The sequence below is a fragment of the Epinephelus moara genome, chromosome 24 (assembly GCF_006386435.1).
Source record: "Epinephelus moara isolate mb chromosome 24, YSFRI_EMoa_1.0, whole genome shotgun sequence".
NCBI lineage: Eukaryota > Metazoa > Chordata > Actinopteri > Perciformes > Serranidae > Epinephelus > Epinephelus moara.
The window spans coordinates 51,364,909-51,388,550 of NC_065529.1; positions in this window are offsets into that span (position 1 = coordinate 51,364,909).

Sequence of the window (23,642 nt, forward strand, 5' to 3'; positions counted from 1 at the left end):
GGGTGTGTAGTCCTCTCTGCACAGCAATAGATTTCGAGTACAGGAAACACTCCACAAGAACCATGCGCAGATAACAACTAGACAATAGAGAAAAAAAAATATACATATATACACAGTATAACAAATAGAAGACTGAATCTATGCATACCCCTAAATAAAGGGTTGGGAGTGGAGTGTTTCCTGTACTCGAAATCTATTGCTGTGCAGAGAGGACTACACACTCTGCTTTTGAACTACATCTCCCATCTAAGCGGGAGTGGCACAATAAATAATATGCATGTTCATAATGAATGACTCTCAGTTCATAATGACCGACTCTATGTTGGAAGAACCTCTGAATACTGTCTGGGAGCATTAATTTTGGAGAGGGAAACAGCCAAAGGCAGGCAGGATGTGGTGCTCATGTGCCACCCCCGGAACACCCCCACATTTAAAATCACTGCTCCACCCCTGGTAATAGCCAACTAATTCTTGTCTTGTTTGTGGTCTGATAAACTGACAGTGGGCTCTACAGTGACATTGAATAAATCACTGTATTGGAAACAGTGGGCTACTGTTTGAGGCGGATGCATATGCCCATGGTCGTATGGTGGGACGGGCTTAGGACAGAGAGGACAGAGCTGCCGGAGGAGGGTGTGTTTTCCAGAAAAGTGCACACCTCAGCTTTAAGTAAAGTATCTGAGCTCCTCTTAGCTCAGGTCCCTGAGGGCCAGTTCAACATCTGTCCAGTTATTACATGAGCTTGTTTTTCTTCGTCTGGACGCCTGGGTGCGTCTCATTGGACTTTGTGTCCCATAGACTGTTGGTTTTATGTCTCCGTCTGTTGTCTCTGACTGTTACTGATTAGTATTTGTTCTTCTCTATTAATGGCATCCTCTCTCTCCATGTGACTGATCAGCTTCTGTCCATGTGTCTGCCTGTTGACGGGTGTCTTGGTCGTCCTCCTCATGTACAGGATACACTGAGGCCTGTAGGAGAACTTCAGAGCTGCATCGTTCACACTTTGTGTAACTCTTCCCTTCAGCACTGAAGCCTGTTTTGTTCTCTCTGATCACTGACGTCTAATAAATACACGGATCAGATTCCTCAGCGGGTCTGTGCACCGTGCTCTCCAAACTTTCCTCTGTTTGATGTTAAATTTAAATGAGGAAGCAAATGAGGCAACATGAAACTAATGTCAATATGAATATTGGCTCGTACATTGCAGTCAGCCCGAGCCTGCAGCAGGAGCACATTTGTTTCTGTTTGTCTGTTTGTTCATGCCGCAGTCGAGGATCAATCACAGGAGCACGTTCACGCTGATAAACTCCAAACACGCAAATATTTCATTAATTCTGACGAGCTGTTGCATTCATCCTCCAACATGCACACTCACTGCGCCGTGCAGACACCATGCAGCACACATGCATCTGTAAAGTAACAGCCAAGCAGATAAAGTGCCCTCTTGCTCCTGAAACACGGAGGAAGCCTTCGTCTCACGAGTTTTATTGAAGTAACTTTAATAATTGTACACTTACAGAATTGCACGCAGAACGGCATGTTGGGTACAGCGCGCCAGTTAGCATAACTGTTAACAGCTGGGAGAGGCTCTGTCGCTACAGAACATTTAGGAGAACAGAAAAGAGAGATGGAGGATGAAGGGTAACCAGAGATGCAGGAGAAGAAGCTGTGCACCAGAGAGGAGCTGTGTCTGCTACTTTTTGGCTTTAAAAAAATCTGACGTAAGGTTAGTTTGTTGGGCTGCTGTTGTTGGCGGTGGTGGTAACACACCAGTAGCCTGCCCTGTCCAGCTCTCCTGGTGTAACAACCCGTCTCCTGGTGTCTCCTCCATGCTCTTGAGACTGTGCTGGGAGACACAGCAAACCTTCTTGTGACTGCATGTATGGATGTTCCATCCTGGAGGAGCTGGACGACCTGTGCATCCTGATTGGGCTGCAGGTCCCGCCTCATACGGCTGAGGCTGATCAACGTGCGGACACTTCCAAGTTGATTTGGGATTTATAAAATGAAATCATGCACTGTGGCAGGCGTATGCATGGTTTTATGAATCAGAATTTCTTTTGACCTAAATACATTTTCTCATCTTCATGTACAGAGTTTTATAAATGAGGCTCCTGGTCTCACAAGATCCACACAAGACTTGGTCAAACCAGCTGCTGAAAGCCAACCGAAACACCTGAGGTCCTGAAAAAGCAAAGAAAAGAAGAGTGAGAGTGAAAGAAAAACTGGCACCGTTTTAAAACTCATTCCTCACTTTGTCTTTTTCCTGGCGCCAAGGTCCCTAAACAAATCCCTCCAACACATATGGCTGCCAGAGACACTCCACTGACAGAATATACAAACGATCTGTCTGTTTCTGTGACACCTTTTAAATCAAATCAGCTGCTTTCTGCCAAGAACCAAGTTATGGTGCTTGTTTACAGCACATTAAATTGTTGAATGTGTCTCACACATTTTAAAACCAGGCAGACTTAAAAATACGGCACTTGTTTTGCAGTGTGTGGAAATATGTGTGTTCAGCCATAGAAACAATTTAAATCAGCTGGAAGAAGCAAAGCTGGTGTCAGCACAAAGTCTGGTCCCTCTGCAAACTAACAGTTGGTGGTAGGATGCTATTTTTGGCGATGTAGCCTAATTTGAATGCATTATACTTTAATAAACATTTGAAAGTTGTATGAGGCGGTGTTTCCATGGAGAAGCTGCTTTGTGGTGATAAGTACTGCAGGTTCAAACTGATGGGCCACATGGGAGAATGTGACAGAGAGAAGTACTTGATTAATGTTCTCATCTCTGAAGGTTGCCTGTGAGGACGCCCTCGAGCAAGGCACTTTATCAGTGACTGTAGGAGCTGTTCTGCAGCCAGAGGAGGACGGTGTCTTTCAGTGGACACCTCCTGGCTGTGGGAACGTCTAACATGTTGGTAATATGTGGGCCCCTGAAAGAATGCAGGAGCTGAAAGATAGATAGCATTAGAATAAAAAAATAAAACTCAAGTAATATTTTTAGGTTTTAATTATTAATTATTGATATTAATCATTTGTATTGCCAGTGGGTGAACAGGTTGTAACGTAACTTAAAGAATGAGACCTCGGTTGTGTTTAACAGCCCTTGAACTGACTGATGGAAAGCACTGAGGCCCAATTTTCTGGAAAATCCAAAGGATGGGACGTTATGCGCTTCAGGGTGCCATGCCTATTTTCAGCTCTGCTACAGCGTTAAAGGCCCCGACACACCAAGCTGACAGTCAACTGACGGTTATTTTCTGGCTGTTGGTGAGCGTCTGTTACCCAAGTCAACGACGTTGGTCCCAGTCAGCTGTATTTCCTTTGGGGGGAGCATGTTGAATCATGTTGAATCATGTTGAATCATGCTGAATCATGTTGAATCATGCTGAGTCATGTTGAATCATGTTGAATCATGTTGAATCATGCTGAATCATGTTGAATCATGCTGAATCATGCTGAATCATGTTGAATCATGTTGAATCATGTTGAATCATGTTGAATCATGCTGAATCATGTTGAATCATGCTGAGTCATGTTGAATCATGTTGAATCCATCGTATCTGCATGAAATTATTTTTCTTTATCCACTGAGCTCTTTAGCAAAAACTGACAGTTTGTGTTATCGTTCACCGTCACACAGTAAACATGCTCTGTTCTTTCAACATCGGAGTGTGTTGTTAATGTGCTAACTGGTTAACTAGCGTCAGGACGGTCTTCCTGTTTCCCTTTTTGACTGATGTTTTCCACCGTCTGCTGGTGTGGAGTTATTTCCTCTCACAAAGCCACAGAATGTACGCGCTGGTTGGCCAACGGTTGAGTCTTTGCGGTGTGTTCATGGGCAACTTTTTGGCAGAGACCCAGGCGACATGAGGCGACGCAACAGTTGGCTTCCGTTGCTGCTGGTTCTCTGAAATTGGTGTGGTGTGTCTGGGCCCTAACAGTGTAAAACATTAGCTAAGAAATGGAGTGCGCTGACATCAACAGATGACAGGCAGAGTTCACACATGCTGTTCTTTGAGTAAAACCGTACATGTGGGCAGTTGGCCTGGTGCCATTATGGAACCCTTGGACAAGACCATATAGGGCCCATGTTTCAGCTCATTTACTACCCACATGGCCCCACAAATAAATGTTGCATGGGTGGTTTGTAAAAATATATTCCAATAGATTATGTAAGTTGTAGAGATGTTGGACATTTGAAAAAACAATCAGCACTGAACTCAAAGTAAAGCAGAGGCTGATGGGAAAACCATTATTATCATCTCTGATTTTAACAAACTAATATGATGTACAGCATTAATATTTCTATTATCTGTGTTCTGCACGCATCGACTCATCCTCCCTGAGTCTGCCTGCTGATCAGCCCTCCACCTCTTCACGCCCCATTTACAGCATCCAATTTATTTCACCCAACTTTTTGCTTCAACAAGCTGATGCACTAAATTGTATTATTTTGTATGTGTAGCAACTTGTTTCCTCACAGAGGTGTTAGTATCAGCAACGTGGCTCTTGGATGTCAGTGGTTTAATTCAAGCTGTTCAAATGCACTGTTTTTTTACCAAAAGTAATGCACCAAAATTTGCACACATCCAACATAATCATGAGCCAGTAATTTGTGCATACCCACAGCAGCAAAATGCCGCCTACCTACTTTTGTTTATACAGAATGTGCCTTTTTCGGGGCAATGAGGGGCGTGAGCAAGTAACAAAACGTGTAGCTCAGCGTGTGACGTAAACAGTGACGTGGGAGGGAAGCCGCGGCTNTCTCCCGTTGCAGAAGGCCGCCTCGGCCTGTTTAAACTAAAAGGGTTCCTCCAATATGTCTACCCTACGAGGCGGAAAATTGGGCACCTCGGATCAACTCGCCAATCCGTCTCTGTGTGTCTAAACGCTCGCAGCTTGGTGGCAAAACGGCCCAACATTCGCCAAAAATCTGGCAGTGTAAAAGGAGCTAATGACAACACATAGAGCAAGAACCCAGGAACAGCGCTGGGCTTTGAAGCTTATATACATAGTGGACAAAAGTGGAATTACACTGTCCAGATCTGTCAGGTAATGCCATGGGGCCCTAAAAGTTTTTTTTTCCACAGACTTACACTGTAAAAGAGATGTCTGAGTATCATACTGCACTGAGAGGCGCCATCTGGCTGATCAGCGGTGTACCACAACACAGTGAAAAGTTACATACGGACAAGTTACAATCTGAAGCCGGCTGCTGGTGTGTCACTCCACCGTGAAAAATCACTGACGAAATGGTGGTACTTAATGACTTTGTAATGAGAAGGGCTGGCATTTTTGTAGGATATCATATGAACTGTTGTATGAAGACATAGTTCATTATTAACATCACAAGTTGTATTTGAATGTGTACTCAGTGTTTTTATGTTCACATGACATGGAATTAAACACCCAAACAACACCAAAAAAAGTTATGTTAAACTGACATAAAGGGTCATGTGACACATTTACACTCATAAAGACGTGTGTGTTTCTCTAAGTGAACCCTCTCTATCAGTACCATGTGTATTCTGGTCTGGCTTTGATCTAACACAATAATTACCATGTGAGCAGATTTGCCCCAAGACCTCTCCTCGCCATAGCTGATGTACTACATAACATAATGACACCGAGCGGCTAATAAGACTGCCTTTGAAGTCTGCTGAGGTCTAATTTGTTCCTATCAAGCGGTCGTAGGAGCCCGTCGGCTGTCAGAGGGAGTCCTCTGCCCCTCGTCTGACACAAGATGTCTCGTACTTATCACAAGTTCAGCTCTAATCACGACGGTGTGTTTTCTGTCAGACCTCTTCCACCTAATAATGACATCCTTACTCCACCTCCAGCCTCCTCTGCTGCAGTCTCATCCTCAGGTTTTTATTTTACCCCACCTATTTCTGTGCAGCGTCTCTTCAAACTCCTCCAGCTTTATTGTGGTGATGGCAGATGGTGTGACTTTGCACCGGCAGAGACGTCTTTGATGAGCACACAGGGTTTTCTCGCCTGTTTGGTATTTCAGTGACTCGCGGTGAACCTGTCTGAGTGGAAGTGGGAGGAGAGGAACAGTGGGAGGTCATTAATGATCTAGCATCACGGAGCACTGTTGGAAGTTTTTGGATTTCGGCTTTACTGTTTATGCACAGAGCTATCGTTTGATCTATTTTTTGTCATTTCACTTAACTGCCTGGTAAATGGCTCTCCTCCCAGAGCCAACATCTCTCTGGAGACGCTTGTCAACCTGGTTTGTACATCAGTAGGTGTACTTCAGCAGTTTCTAGAAAGGACACAAATTCTTTGAGGACCTGCAGCAACAGTGAAACTGGATGATTCATCATCTCCCAACCTGAAAACTTGCTTTCAAAAAGCACATTTCAGTAAAGTTCTGTCCCTCTGACGCAGCAGTTGTGTCCATCTGTTTATTAATCGACTGATTAGCATCAATCATCCTGCCAGGAACATATGCTCGTCTCAAAGAGGAAGTCTACGTACACACTGCTGCTGCAGTCAGACTGTAAATGTCTCATTGAATCACTTATAGACCAGTTATTTAGAAAGATCACTTGATCGATTGCTGACGTGCATTTACTCAGAAGTGGAAGTACATGTCAGGGCTCCAGCTCCACACTGTGATCCAGCCTGTTCTCATTCCAAACACGTCAAATAGCGCTGCCTGGTCGGTGATTTCTGCATCAAACCACCGATGCTAAAAGGTACCTTTCGCTGCTGCATTATATGCTGCCGGGCGGCATCAGTGTGTAACACCACTGAGTGGCGTCAGTTTGAAACACCACCGGTAACAGCGTTGTGTAAGGAGGTTGAAAGTCCCACATCAGTGGTTCCCAACTGGTCCAGATTTCTCTTTCGTCAATAGTTAAAGGTCCACACAGCTTAATATATTCAGCGTCATATTTGTGTTCGACCATGTCGTTGAGTTTGCTGTCTCTGTGAAGTAGCTGTCCATTAGTCACTCACTCTACAGCAAGAAACAGCACAAAATAAAAGCTCTGTGGCAGGATTCACTGTATCTAAAAATCAAATTCGTTTTTTACAGGCTGGACACGTTTGCGAGTCACTTGCACTCCATTCAGATCGGACCCACGACCCACTTTTGGACCCTGATCCACCAGCTGGGAACCACTGCTCTGTAGGACGGGCAGGTGGGGCGGTGGATGGGTGTACTGTAAACTTGTTGTCATGACCACGACAGAAGGCCTGCCTCTCAAATCAGTTTTTTCACCTTGAGGAGTTCAGAGCACTCCAGCAACAACGTCAGGCGCCTAGAGCGTAGCAACGCAAAAACAGCGAGTAAAACGTTTCATTCTCCTTAAAAACGATTAGGAAAGCTGCTTCCAGCTGCTAAAATGCTTTCTGTGTGATCGGGAATACGCTGCAAAAACATCTATCTGCTACCGATAATGTGCTTGTTAGAGCCATTTGTAAAATATTTATAAACATATTTTCATGTATTTTATTTGCTGAGGATAAGCATAGTCTCAGTGTAGCATGCTTAATAAGGGCCAATAAGCTGTGTAATCAACTCTAGCTTCTGAGTTCAATCCTGAAGCTGTTTTGTAAATAGTTTTGTCATAAATGACAAATATATCTTCCTCTGATCAACCCATATCATTTCAGATTTAAAACAACTTCAGGTTAGATCACACCTGTTTTGGTTTAAGTCCCACCCTCTTCTGGTTTAAACTCCGCCCACTCCAAGTGCAAATACAGATAATATTGTACTAACACTGAGCAGCAGTACTGCAACACACATACACACACACACACACACACACACACACACACACTGCAAATGCCCATGACCACCCACTCTACAAATACAAAAGGATACTGGAGCTCAGCTCACTGTCACCAAGTGAAACAACGTCGACTGCACAGGATCGTGTTAATACATCTGTGTAGTGTTACAGTGGTTATAATATATCAACAGGTGAAATCTGCAGGACTTTCATTCACCTCTTGTATGAATCCAGATCACCAGGCTCTGTAGCTGTGCCTCTCCCTCGTTGTACACGTGCTGGTCGGGTCAGTGAGGACAGCCGTCCTGTTCCCTCCTGCTCTGGCTGCAGGAACATTTGCAGTCGTCTCACTCAGACTCTCAGCCTCACTGTGCTGCAGCGACTGAAAGCACCACAACAGATGAGATGATTACCTGTGGTCAAGCAGGCCTCACTGCTGCTCTTTGATGTGCCGCTCCACCTTCTGTCCCGCTGTCTGTGGAACTCACACTGGATGTGACCACCTGCCACCGCCTCAGGAGCTCCTGGCTCTGCTGCTCCCGCTACGCTTAGCAGCCTTCATCTCCTCTCTGCTGCTCTGTTAGCTCCTTATTAGCAAGTGTGTCACAGCGTCCTCTGTGATGCCGTTCCGGTGCTGACACCAGCAGAGTTTTGTGATTGGCCCTCAGCACTGGCTCCGACTTTATTCTCGGCTTCAGCCAAGTGCAGAGTCCCCTCTGATTTTACACATCAACATCAGTTTAACTGTCGAGTGGAAAGTCCTGAGTGTGTGGAGACACTGGTGAAATGTCGGCTGTGGCTCGAGAGGGAGCTTCATAAGAGCTGAAGTAATAAGTCCAGTGATGTCATCAGGGTTATTTTATCTTGGACCATCTTACTGCTGTTAGAGTCACAGTGAGCATTCAGACTGTGCTGCTCTTTGTGATTTACTCATGTGTTTGTATGTAACATGACCTTAAGTGATCCTGTCTGAGCACCGACGTGTTAAAAGTGTAATAACTGCTACTATGTTCACAGATCAAAAAGAAAGCAGAGTTTGAAGATGAGTCTGGTTCAAGCACATTTACTTTAAAGTCGCAGGCTGCTTTAGGCCCGCACATATGCCACGTCCCTTACTGCCTGGACATCACGCAGGGCGCTACTCTTGTACCTACTCTGTGCCAGCTTTCAAGGGCGAGGAGACTGGTTGCATCTTAAGTTGCTAACGTAGCAGGGTTCATGTGCTCTTGGTTTTCATTATCAGTAATTATAGATTTTAATGTTATCTCTACCAGTACTGGTTATCTCCAGCTAATATTTGTTTTACACAGGGACTGCTGTTAAGTTTTCAGTGAGCGCCCTCTGCTGGGCCTCTGCAGACCAGCAGAGGGCGCTCCACAGATTAGCCCCTGCAAACTTGAGCAGGACACCAGGGCTGTCGCAACTGGACAGGCAAACTAGGCAATTGCCTAGGGCCCCGAGCTGGAAGGGGGCCCCCAGAGACGGCTGACATTGGTCCATATCAATGACAATATGATGGAACCCCTATAGACACTGCAACAACGACAACATGTTGGAATCCCCCCTAATGGGGCCCCCTGCTAGCTGCTGCTTGCGAGTGGCTAAGTAGGGTGACCAGACGTCCCGCACTGTGCGGGACTGCACAGCATTTCTGTCTCTTTTCACACGTCACGCAAATTGAGACCATGTCCCGCATGATTGGTTGCCACCCGCGCTAGCATTGTTGGAGTACCGTAGTGCTACGGTACCTCACAGTTCCACTACTGTGGGATAAGTTCAAAGTCCAATCGCAAGAGGGTGAGTGTCCATGCGCCGTCCAATAACGGTGCGCGCTGGCCACCTGGCACTCAGTATGCTGCTGCAGTGGTTTGTTCTCCAGTGACATGTCAGGTATTAGCTGAGCTACTGAGTATCTTTAAGCAGTGAAAGTTATTATTTATTTCTTTTTACTTGTAGGTTAGATTTGTTTATATATGCTACAGTGATTTGTTTTCCACAGAGCTCTACGGTGCGAGCATTTTACTCGCCTCCAAGGTGCCTCTTGCCTGGGGCCCCCAGAGTGTCTTGAAACAGCCCTGAGGACACCCCGCTTATCATTGGCAGTCTGCCGTGTGCTGTCCCTGTGGATAAACAGCCAGTTGGAGCCAAAGAGAGAAGGTCTGTACCTGGTGAATGACACAGTGCAACAGAGAGAGCACAGACCGTTACACCAAGCAACCCTAACCAGCACCGTGTCACGGCCCACTGACCTGAGATCCTGAGTGCAGAGCTGATCGTCTTCCAGGAGCTGTTTTTAAGTGTGTGGGCTGAAATTATTGTCTGTGGGACAGATGTCAAGCTCTGACAGCTCTGTGCTAACATGACCAACTTCTGCATCACAGACTGATGTTTATTGAGGAAGGGAAAGATGTGGTTCCCCCAAAGCTGTTGATTCACCTCAAGCACACACACACACACACACACACAGTCAGAGAGGTAACGATACAAATAATGGCCGACTGTAGCATCACATGGCGTTTAACAACAGAGTCGCGCCGTTTAAAAGCTCGGTGTTGGATGTTAGCCGCTGCTGCTAATTAGCTCGTGCTAACACTCTGGAGACGGTCCCTCAGCGCTGTGTCTAACCTGTGTCGGGGGGTCAGAGATCAGACCCTCGGCGCTGTCCTGCTGTCTTCCTCTGGATCTGTGAAAGACGTCCACACTGCGACATGTCTCACCCTCCTGACAGCTGCTGCAGTCGTTGTTCTTCTCTGTGTTTATTGGCGACTCGCAAACATGTAGCTCCACCCACTGTGTCGGGTGTTAAGTCAATGAAAGCAGTCTGGCTTTGTGTTATCATTTATCAGCTATAATTTTAATTATTGGAATAATGCTTAAAAATAAAAATGTCCCACTATCAGCCGGTGATTTATCGGACCGATAAATGAACTGACTCTGATCAGGCGAGGCATCAGAGGGCATTCACAACCACATCATCTTCAGACGACGGGGCTGATCCAGGCCAGGTTAACCTCCTCAAACATGTGGACATGTGTTTTCAACATAGATACTCACAGCAGTCTGTGTGAAGTGATCAGGACACATTTGAACTGTATTTTCTTTAATGGGCAATCGAAGGCTGTGTGCGGGCCGCATGAGGCCGATTCAAGAGTTTTTTTGTCTTTGCCTCTTCTTCCTTCAGCTCCTCCTAAAATGTCTCCTCCTCTTCTCCTTCCCCCGTGGCCCCGCTTGTTTCCTTATCGTCTTCATAATCAAATTCTGTTTATTCACCCCCCCGTCCCTTCCCACCTCCTCAAAGCTCTCTCCCTCATCTTCTTTACATCTCTTCGTCCCGCCTCATCCTCCTCTTCTTCTCCCTGCCTCATAGCTCTCTGCTTCATGATGAACTAATATACAGACGACTCGCTCTCATATTTATTCACACCCACACACACCCACACACACACACACACACACACACAGCAGAGAGGAACACACACATTCTCACAGATGCACTCATAAGATGGTTATTGTTCATATTTGCATGTCTTACGGGCATGTTACAGAGCAGCGCTGCCTCTGTCGCTGAGCGCTTTCTCCTGACTTCTGCAGCACAGTTTCCCTCAGAGGAAAAGAGGGGGGGGGGGGCACTGAGGAAGTTTTCGGTCTTTTCTGAAGCTTATGTTCATCGACTTTTACAAGTGGGAAAGCACGCATACGGGCTCTCTGCAGCAGTCCCGTGGGCTTATTGAATTTGTCTTCAGAGGTTTGTCGTGTGATGTTTTACAACAGTGGAGCGTGTCAATGAAGGTGTTGTTTCTGAAGGTAACAGGTGGAGATGCTGTACGCCACCATACAGCCTCTGAGGCAGAGGAAGAAACTAAAGCTTTCATAGTTTAAAGTGGGTACACCTCAGATGCATCACACCACAGGTTAGGGCCACTGATGGTGAAAATGTGTGCGCTACAAACACAAATAACCACAAAAACATAAGTCATGTACAGTCTGTTTTTAAACTCGTAGTTTGTCTCTCTGTGGTTGTTTTGTGTCTCTCTGGTTGTTTTGTGTCTCTTTGTGGTTGTTGTGTGTCTCTCTGGTTGTTTTGTGTCTCTCTGTGGCTGTTTTGTGTCTCTCTGTGGTTGTTTTGTGTCTCTCTGTGGTTGCTTTGTACTGAGATAATGTTATGACTTTTTTAGGTCATTTTGTGTCTCTGTAGTTATGTCTCTCCTTGTGGTTGTTTGGTGTCTCTTTGTTGTTGTTTGGGTCTCTGAGGTAATGCTGTGTCTTATCTAGGTGATGATTCCAGATGTCTCTCTGTGGTTGTTTTGTGTGACCATGCAGTTCCTTTGCATCTCTTGGTAGTCATGTTGAGTCTCCTGCTGGTTCAGCTGTGTTAATTTGAGTAACATTATTCAACTCAAGTCCAGGGGCCTCCCTGACACTTTGGGCCCCTGGGCCTGATCCTGAGCCTGGTTGGTCTGTTCAGAAATCCATCCATGGCAGCACTGTTGCATCAACTGAAACACAGCAGTCGACTTCTGTGTTACAAAGTACAGAGAATAATATCACCAATAAACAAGCACACACAGTCTCCTCCAACATCCCCAAAGATGAAAAGAAACCAGAGCGTATCTTGTCACAGAATTGTATCTGGCCGTGTATCACGTTCATACATCTTATCAGTGAATCCAAGCTGCGACAAGTAATGAAGATAAAGTTGGGGGTAAACAGACAATATTGAGATGGAGTGTGGTTTCAGTCGGAGCTATGTGCTGCTATCTCCAAACCAGTGCCGTTCCAAAGCTACTATCTTGATTCACGCTCACAGCCTTGCCTGAGGGCTAAAAAGCAAGAGCTGGGCAACATTCATGTTTTAATACAATTCAAAGGAGGTAAGGAGCGACACAGAGGATATTGATGAGGGGTAAAGCAGGATCCGTGTTTACCCCTCATTAATTCATGATCATATAAATAAAGGCTGATTTTAACCATTTTCCTCTGACTCACTGACTTCACCTCATCATGTATTCGTGCAGAGACAGCTTAGTAATCAGTTTATATTTCATTCAATCAAACCTCAAGGAAACAGCTCTTATCCTATCTTCTATTAATTGTAATTGACGACATCTTTAATGAACAGTGCAGCTGTATGTGTTAACTGGCTGAAGTGAAAGTAGAACTGACACCGGCTCTGTGGCGCCTATAGTTTTATTGTGGATGAGGCGAGGAGGAATGCTTCTGTGATTCTCCAGGCTGTGTACGATCCTCCTGATGGAGAGAATAATGTGAGGGAGAAGGAGACAATAATTAAGCCCTGAGGATTTATCAGCCGGCAGCACTCCACTGCATTCATCTCTAACTTCTCCTGCTCCCTCTCTCAGTCTATTCCTGTGTTTGTAACAGCTTTGATCTCTCTATCTCTGACTCATTTCATTGTTTTCTGTCACTTTGTTGTTCTCAGTCTCAGCCTCACATTTTCACATCCTCCTGTTCTTCAGTATTCTCCAATCAGCTGTCTTTGACACCAGCTGACAGGTCAAACCTTGTGGTCTGACAGGCCGTCTGAGCCTGTGTGAGACTGAGAGTCAATAAGACTCAGAGTCTTTGGTCATGCTGGCAGCTCCGAGAGGCTCTAATTAGACACAGTGATGCTTTGAGCTAAATGCTAACATCGGCATGCTAACGTGCTTGAAACTTGTCTAAGTTTAGCATGTTAGCACGGGCTGTTCTCCTAAACAGGTACATTTTCCCACGAAGAGTAATTCACACTGGTACATATCCCACGTATTTTGAAAGGCTGCAATCACGTGACCAAACGCTGGTGGGAGTAAACAGGGGAGCAGTCCTGAGCGTTCTTGTAGGGATTCAGGTTGGGGTGCTGGGTTGGTCACAAAAATGTGGGACCTTCCCCAAGAGACGTGTGTTCAGAACTGTGTGAACTTTGAGTCATTTCAAGGTACGTCCTCACCAAATTTCTTTTCCTGACCCCAACCACAGTAACTTTTAGCCTGGAAATCCAGACCCAAATCTAGAAAGATTTAGGGTCTGGCTATGAGTAATGCAAACGGCCCAACTTGAGGGGCGGCACCAAGCATGCATTTGAAAATATCACTGCACGCAACTGGATAACAGTATGACCAATCGGAACAATACACGGGGTGACGTATCCAGAGCGCTACCAGCAGAGCTAACTGGTAGATTAGACTCTTGCCGTATCCGGTCGGCAAAACAGCAAAAACGTCCTTCTTGCAAAGGAAAGATTCGAGCGCCATCTTCTGTTCCTCTTTTAAAGAAAAAGCCAGTCTAACGCCTGGGATCCACTGGCGTCACAGAGAATCGTTGCCGGACGCTACGCCTACCCTGAAAAGGACGCTTTGGAGGCGGAGCCCGGAAATATGCGGAAATATGGATGGACGCCGCTACTATAGGAAAGCTCTCGCCACTGCTACGATTAGCTTATCTTCCATTGCCATGTTGTTCCAGAGAGGGAAAGTAAATGAAACGTCACGACAGACCACCACCGAGCTTGCTCCCCATTGGATAGTGTCCTCGCGTCTGACGGGTTAATTTGCATAAAGTTGAGTCGCGGTCAACTTTTGGACGCGCCGGAGCAAACGGCTGCGCCGCCTACCTAAAATGCTTTGCAGGGACGTCAGCAACAGTTTGACGTGATCCATAGGAAATGAATAGGCATAAGCGTCACGGCGGACACAAAAAACGCCAGTGGCTCCCAGGCGTAACTCGCTCATTGTAGCGGCCAAAGCCGTTTCAAACAACTGGTGTTCATCTAGCTAGCCATCTTGCAATGTTTACTGACTGATTCCGGACTTCGTCGTCGCAGCGTTGTCGTCATCTGTTTAGCTCGCCTCTGGCCCGCCTATATCACATACACCGATGTGATTGGTGCAGCTCGGCTCCAAGGGCATGGGTAATGAGCATCATTACTGATTGCCAGAGTGACTCGCTGAGCAAATTCAAATTGTGCTCTCGCGAGAACTCTGGATTTCCAGGGTAAGTAACTTTACATTAATTACGTAGCTAAGGACAAAATGACATTTCTGCAGCACTGATTTGTAGGATATCATACGAACCGTTTTATGAGGATATGTTGGTTAGCGTGCTAACAGCTAATAGGGAATGGAAATAGAGTGGTGCAGGAATGAGTCCTAAAGCCCAGAAATGAGTTAACATCTTAGTTAGTTAGTTACTTCCTGTTCCCTCGTCTTGAAGTTGGTGGGATTTTTTAATGTGTTTTTAATTAAGTTGTCTGAAATAAGGTCTGTGGTTAACAGAAGCTGAAGAGACTTTCACATTAAGGGTCAGCTAAGGGTCAGAGTGCCTCTGCTGGCTGTTTACTGTAAGTGTCAAAATGAACTGCTGAACTAACACAAAACACAGTGAATATGGTTCGTATAAACATTGTATAAATAGTTTACTGTCAGACACAAAGGTAAAGTAATGTTATGTGTTTCAATTTGCTTGATCCTGGTAGATTTGAATTGTGCCTGATTAGCTGATGTTTTGTTAGCACAATATTAGCTAGCTTATCTTTGTCTGGATGGTTGTGTAGTTGGATTAGGCCTGTAGAGCTGAGGGTTCTGTACTCATCTGTTTGTAAAGCAGAAATGGGCCTCCAACATGCTCCGACATGTTCTCCCTGTGTCAGCGTGAGTTTCCTCCAGGTGCTCCCACATGTTCTCCCTGTGTCAGTGTGGGTTTCCTCCAGGTGCTCCGACATGTGTCAGCGTGGGTTTCCTCCAGGTGCTCCGACATGTTCTCCCTGTGTCAGTGTGGGTTTCCTCCAGGTGCTCCAGCTTCCTCCCACAGTCCAAAGACATGCAGGTTAATTGGTGACTCTAAATTGTCCGTAGGTGTGAATGTGAGTGTGAATGGTTGTCTGTCTCTATGTGTCAGCCCTGTGATAGTCTGGTGACCTGTCCAGGGTGAACCTGCCTCTCACCCAATGGGATAGGCTCCAGCTCCCCCGCAACCCTCGAGAGGATAAGCGATTACGAAAATGGATGGATGGATGGATGGATGGATGGATGGATGGATGGATGGAATTGCTGCCAGGTGTAGGTGCTTAAACCAAACACCAGATCAGTGACTGTAAAGTAAATGGATGGCAAACGGTCAGAATACTTTGACCATTCTTCTGGTGCCTCTCAAAATAAAGGATCATTTAACAGCTGAATTTCAGGGAGGCGACATCATCAAATCCTCCCCAGGGACTGTTCCAGTGTCAAGAATCCTTCCGATTTCGAGAATTTTTCGAGGTTGCTTGTGTGTATCCTCATCTTCCATTAAGTACCCACAATTCTTTGTGCATGATTTGCTGGAATTGAAGGCGGGGCCTCTTTCATGACACACACCTTGGCTCTCGCTAGCCTGTTCCAATGTGTGTTCACTAAATGCTAGGACGGAGTCTTGCCTAGCCTCTGTAGGACCCGACTTGGAAGGCCCTGTCCTACAAAGGCCCCCCTTTTTCTTTTTTTTTCTCATTTCTTTATTTATAAGAGTCTTTTTGTTATTTATTTATTTATTGTGTTTCCTTTTTTTGGGGGGGGGGGGGTATATGAGATTGAGAATGTTTTGGAGATGAATGAATTGTGGAGGTGGTGAAAGTTTCTTTTTTGAATGAATTCTGAGATGAATAAGGTATTCCCTGCCTTCAATTTTTTTTTGGCTTTTTTTCCCCTCTAAACTAAATGTATATGCCTCATCTGCAAAACCTTCAATAAAAAGAGATTATAAAAAAAAGGAAGCGCCCTTGACTTTGAAAAGCACCAGATATCTCCTAACAATAATTTGTAAGGATCAATAGCACCTTATATGGACACTTATCTTTCACACGTACTTAAACATGTCTGATTATGAACATTTAACAGATAGCGACAGCTGCTCAAGGTATCCAGTCCATCCAATAATTGTTGAATTATTTTACCAGAAATTAAAAAGGAAAAGTCACTAAATGGACACATGGACCCCAAAATCCTGAGCATAGCAACATTTTTTAGTCTGTTCTTCTCTTGCTGTTCATGATTTAAATTCATAATGTTGGGTTCATTGATACTGACTGTTTACTTACTGAACACAGCTGGAAAAAGTGTGGTGAAGCTTTGTGTTGCTGACCTCTAGTTGACCAGAGAGCCTCAGTGAGACGAAGCAGAGCTGCAGGTAAACAAAGGCACAAATTAACAATCAATCTATTCAAACTACAATTGATTCGTTTGTTCAAGGGAATTAGCATATTTGAACGGTGACGCAAGAGTCCAGAGGAGGTTCAAGACAAGGTCAGTGCATTCTGAGGATGTGGGTGTGATAAAGGTTTTTGTTTTATTCATTGTAGACACTGAAAAGTTCACTCCTGTCATCATTATGAAATAATAATTATGAAATGATGTGTCAGTTTTCCTCCTTTTTGTGGGATTTAAGCTCATTTCTCATCCAGTGTGGAACGTCCGGTCAGACAGCAGTCTGTGTTAGTGCTGACTGTACTGTAGGCCTGCAGACACACATGAAACATGTGACGCCAGTGGCTTCTTTTCACCTGCCGATATGTGATGGATGGAGACTCTTCCACAGCGTGTCGTTTCCTGCTTCACTGTGTCCACAGTTCCTCCCCCAATCATCCAGAACCATTCAGAACATCCTCCCAACCGAGAACACAACAAATTGTGTTTGCTCTAACTCACCATCAGCCAAAGATGCCGCTACTGCCAATCCAAATCCCAGGTCTTTGTGGCGGCGTATGAGGATTTTACCCCTAACTCTGAACAGGAGCAAAAATCTTTCAAGTGCACCAGTTAGTGGCTTATAAGATGACATGTCTCTGCTTACAGTCAGCAGTCTGAACCCTCTGTTCTCTTTGAGAGGGATCACAATATCTCTCACCTGCAGCAGCCTCCCAGCAGAGGAGTTAGAAATCTTTATGTCCACAGCAGAGAATCTGTTTCCTTGTTGTGTGTACTTTGATACGCAGGTAAAAACATTCTTCTGTGGAGGCACTGAGAATGTACTGTGGTGAAGAAATGAGGGGGTGGGTCTCTGCCTCCCTGTGGATGCTCGTGGGGAGTGGTTCCCAAGTAACTGATTATTGATGACTAGGTGGAGAAGGTGCCCTTTGCCAGTGTTTTCCTGAGCTTCAACTGTCCTATTGCAACATATTGCATCACGCCGCCACGCCACTATAAGCAAGTCATCTGCCGTTACTGCCTTGATGTCCTGACTGCATCAAGTGCTGGTTCCTGTGGGCACTTCCTAACTCCACAGGAGGCTCCATATTCGCAACCCAAGGGGGGTGTCATCGCCAGAGCGGGCGAGATTAGTTCAAAACCTTTCATTCTTAATGTTATATGTGGTCTTGTAAGAGTTTTAGTCCTAGTTCCTCTATGATTTGTTTTAAGGTAGCTTTTAATGATGCGACACCCTGCCCTTTGCCTCCCCCTAGTGGCTGGAATGGTTTTGACCCGCCTACAGTTTGGAACGGTCCTTATTGATTGCTGTGTACCAGTAGTGTGCAGTGTTGTTTTTGGCAGTCATTTTTGATTTAGTTTTAGTCTTAGTCTTTTGGACGAAATGCTTATTAGTTTAGTCACATTTTAGTCATTTCTACCCTCAAAAGGTTTTAGTCCAGTTTTATGTTTCACAGTAACTCAAATATGGGCCAATACATGACGAAAAATTCAGTTGCTGTCTGGCCAAAAATGCCTCTAGGACAAGTTTACCACATAACACACTTATTGCATTTAAGTTAGCTTAACCAGTTAGCCTGTAGCTAGCAGTCTCATTCATTTTCCCCAGGTCACTGTGTTATGGAAAACTTCATAGGAAATTCATCACAGACCGATTGTCGAGTGACATTAACCAAAGCTAGCAAATGTATATATGATTTGTTAACAGGACGCCTTGTAACATTAACTTACCGTCGCAGAAATAGCAGACAGATGATGGCAAACAGATTGCACGCACAGTTGGAGGAAATATCATACATTTTGATAGTCAACCCACTAACATTCTCGTCTCGTCTCGTCTCGTCAACGAAAACAACACATACGTCATATTTTCGTCATCAAAGAGCTATATTTAGCTTGTCACCGTCTCATTTTAGTCATGAAAAAAAAAGGTGCGTTAACGAAATCATTACGTCATCATCATTATTAACGAAAACAACACTGGTGGGGTGGCTGTTTGAGTTTTATAGCGATTGACCCCTGTGGGACTTCTTGTGTCGGGGTGTCCTTTAGTTTTTATGAATTCATATTTTCAGTAAAGGCTGTTTTTGTATTCTACACCTGTCTGTGTGGAGTGGATGTTCTCTTGTCGACCGGGTTAACAAAGGTGGTGGCAGGTCCTAGCTACTCTTAATAGTTACAACTAAAATTTATTACAGTATGTTAGCATGCTTAGTGGTGAAACCAGGGGCGGACTGGCGATCTGGAGGTTCTGGAGAATCACAGAATGGCCGGTACTCCAGGACGGCCGGCGGCTGCCACACAGTAATCACCGTTTTTTGTTTTTTTTGTTGTTTGTGTTTTTCCTTTTTCTCCCTGATAATCTACTGTTCCACGTCCAGTCCGCTAGGTGACAGCCTTTAAATTGGATGCCAGCCGGCCCATAGATATCTATGAGCCGGCCGGCCACCAATCAAATTGAAGAAGAAGGAAGCGCATACCGTATGCGCACCGGTTGTTGTGTGCTGGGCCGAGTCAAAGTCCAGGGCTGTTTTTTAAGTCCCAGTCCACCCCTGGGTGAAACCTCATGTTTCCCTGCAGCAATACTGCATGCATTATAGTAATTCACATCACATGTTTGTATACGTTTCCTCCACGCAAAAATGACTTGATGATGTAGCTAGGACAGCCTGACGGTGTCCAGAGCCATCATCTCAGGGCCAAGCTCATCCACACCTGGTGTCTTCACTGGGGAGCTTTTTGACTACCTCAGTGACCTCTGCCAGGGATGTGGACAAAAGTTCCCCCGAGTCTTCAGGCTCTGCCTCCTCCAAGGAGGACGTGATGGCCTGGTGATGGACGTGGTTCCTCAAAGTGCTTGACAATATTCCCAGTTGGGATCAGCAGTGCTTTTCCCCCAGCTGAACACTGCCTGAGATGAGCCCTGCTTTCCCTTCCTGAGGAGTCTAAAGCTGAAAACACACTGGCACCACCGTCAGTGCCACCCCTTGCCAGACTGGATGTGTCACGCTGCAGCTCCTCAACAGACAACCACGCAAAGTTACTACTTCCTTTACTGATAGATCTGTACTTCCTTCACCTCTGCGTTAGCTTAAAATCGTGTAGACAGCCACTAATTAAAGCTGAGCTATGACTCAACAGGAAGTATCTTTTTGGCCATCGTCTGATGAGATTGTGGGTCGTTTAGCTCTGGATATGTCTCAGCCTCAGCACAGAGTTCTCTTTATACATCAATGGTGCTCAGGGTTGTTTGTAGAATCTGGTAATGTGTAGTGTGCTGTTTGGGCCAAATCGTCACCGTCCACTGACACAATAGGATCGAAACTGTGAGATGTATCTGTGCATGTCATTATGTCTGGGGTCTCACATCTGTTAAGAGTTGAAGAATCCCGTAGCGTGGGCCAATCTTAACTACATGTTGACTTATGAAACAAAGCCTGTTCTCAGCCCTTTTTATTCTGTGCTCCTTTTTGCTTTCGTCTGGCTCAGTACGAACTGATTTTAGAGTCTCTTAGAAAATGTTATGGACAGCTGACATCATCCCTGCACAAACCGCTGTGGCTTCATGCCTGTCAAACTTTTCTCAACACCCAGAAAGTTGACTTTTTAAAATTTGAAAGTTACTCGGGACAGAGATGTTGCTTGACATGGATGAAGTTGAGGCTTTCTCAGGTCACAGCCACCATGTAAAGATTCCTCCTCCTGCTCCTTTTATATAGTCCTGACTGAGCAGTTAGTGTGTCAGGGTTTGATGTGATGGCTGCATGGTCCTGTCCTTTTTCATCCCTCTTTCTCTTTCTGCTCGCTCTCAGGAGATTTTGCAGACTGAACTCGCAGCCTGGCACTCTGGAAAAGGACTGCCACTCTTGCCTTCACCCTTCAAGTCCATTTTTCCGATATACTGTAAATTTATATATTTATATATTTCATTCGCCTGAAGCAAAACTCTTTCTGGCTCTTTTTGTCTTTCTCACCTTCGCACTCTCTCTGACTTTATTTCTTACTGTCACTCAGCAGAAATCTTCCTCTTTCTCTCTGACTCTTATTTCTTCCTGTCACAGGTTGTGTGAATAAAACAGAATATGAAGGTGCTTTCCTTGACCTCGTGCTCCTTGATTGTAGAATGAAGCAGGTGCAAATATCTGAGTAAAACTTATATATATATATGAATAACCAGCAGCCGTCCACCCACGCAGGTGTTTTCTTAGGTATTTTGGCAGATTCTCAGGCTGAAGTAGATGAGCCACACTGAAAAGAAGTTATCAACAGATTCTTAGATCATGAAGCCAAGATGCTCGGGGAAAATGTATAAAAATATACACAGCAGTAGGAGGTTATATGTTATTATGATATCAAAAATTAGAAGCTGCTACAGCACCTTCAGTCTTTCCCTGCTTTGCTCCATGATGTTTTTTATAAACTTCACCACATGCTTTTGATGACATCCAGCCTTTGGCAGTGGTGCCCTGGAACATCAGCAGCAGATGCAGGAGGATATCTAGCATGTAATATGTTGACGTGAACGGCCGCTGACAACACGTGATATGTGACGACTTGGGATGAGAACGTGTTTGTTATTTTCACATGTAACGTGTCTTTGACTCTGACAACCGTCTGCACACAGATCCACTCGGAAGCAGGAAGAGAGACGGTTTAGCCAACGCAGTCTACCAGCGGAGGATGGCCCTTGTTGAAGAGCCAGCTGATGGGACCTGAACGAAGTCCTGTTCTGGATTCTCACTGTTGGGGCCGTTGAGGTTACCTGCTACATTCATCTGGCCAAAGTTAAGAGAAAGTGAAGATGATCTACAAACAGGTGAGGCCAGTGGTTTTGTATTCTGAGATGCAGTGGTGTTACATGCTGGGAGCTGACTGCAGTTCGTCACCGAAGCTTATCGGCCAGTAGACGTTCTGTGTTGTGTTTTGTGCTGGTGGGCCGCCGTGCCACGTTCTGAGCTGGTCTGTTGACTGTTGTTGGTTTTATTGGGGAGAAAGTCTCTCTGCAGCGTGCCTATAACTTGTGTTTGAAGAAGAAATAATACATTTTCAGCTGGAAGTTTGGATCTCAGTTTTAAGCCTGTGCAGAGTTTACGTGTATAGCTGTTTCCAGTGTGCACACTGGGAGGGGAAGTAAAAAGCTGGCTGTTATAAAGAGGTGGGGCGGAGCAAGCACCAACCTGCAGTTCCTCTAATGTTGAGGCTGGATCCAAGAGCAAGTCAATCCCCACAGCCCCTCCATGTTTTGTTCTCTGTAGCTAATGTCAACATTCATGACAACTGTACAGGGCTGAATCTTTATATCACTCAGCTGGCTTAAAGTTACGCATATTTAAGATAGCTGCTGATGTTAAGGTAAGTTTTTTAAAATGAGCTGCAAATTGTCTGAACGTGTTTTAACCAACCCAGTCCCACTCTGAAGTCGTTGAATACTGGGACTTGGTCAGTGACTTCTGTCATCAGACAAAGATGTAAGAAGCCATCCTCTCACGACAGTGTGATACGCAGCCGGTCGCTGTTATCGTTTAACAGCACGCGGCAGCATCGGAGAAAACATGGCGGGACAACAATGGAAGTTAAGGGCGTGGAAGTCTGAGTAGGGCAGGCAGGAGGGGTGGTAGATGGGTCCAACAACCATGGACTTTCACCCAGGAGGCCGGTGTTCACTTCCTGTAAGATTGTAAAGCCAAACACTGTTCTGTTTTCTTAAACCCAACAATGTGTGTTTGTTAGCCATGTGTAACCAAGTGCGTATGTTGGATAAACTTAACCATGTGCATGTGGAAGGAAGGAAGGAAGGAAAACAAACATCAATTTGCAGTGTTGTACCGACGTAGTGCTTTTATTTTGAAAGAGACTGTATGCAAACTGTACATTTCCTGTGAAAACAGAAGTGTATTTTGAAAACAGACAATGCATGTAACAGGCTGAAGTTGACACGGCGTCCCAGAACGTCAACAACCAACACACCCAGGGTACCTTGGACGTCATATGTGGACGTGGAAAGTCCATGACCAAACGTGGACATGTGACGAGGTCACAGTGAGGATGATGATGGTTCAGTTTCTGTGTTTAAATTCACTACATTTGTTGAAGTGGCTGAAATAAAGTGTCTGAATGCTGTTCAGCACGGTCGACCATTCGACAAGCACGCTGGACCCTCAAAGCTGCTGTCTTATTTTTTTTTTCTTTTACAGACAAATTAACAGTTGATTAAACGATCACAGACTAATTGCCACAGGGGGAGCCTGGCCTCAGAGTCAGAGGCCCCGGGTCATTGACCCACTTTGAAGGTTTAGGTCCCAAAGAAATACTGAGTGCAAACAGGGCATCTGACCAGGATGGAACATATTCCCTCACCTTCACTCTGATCCTGGGAACCCCTCGGCTTATTATCCCGTCAGACAAAGCAGCAGAGAAACAGCCCTGTCAGCTGCTGATCATTCGCCCCCAGTGATTCTCCTGCGCAGTCCTCCGCTATCACACTGATTAATCACAAACCTGCAGGGTCACTTAGTATTACTTCTATAACTCCCATGCAGTTGGAGAGATGCAGTGTCCACAGGGGATTCTCTTTCCTTGGCCCAACAAGAGCTGCTGCTCACCAGTGGTGGCTCACCTCACTCTGTCAGCGGAGTGTTATTGGCCCGAGGCTCAGCAGTTCATCTTCCAAAGTTTCATTATACGACAGTTCACGCCGCCTTATAAGATTTCACCGT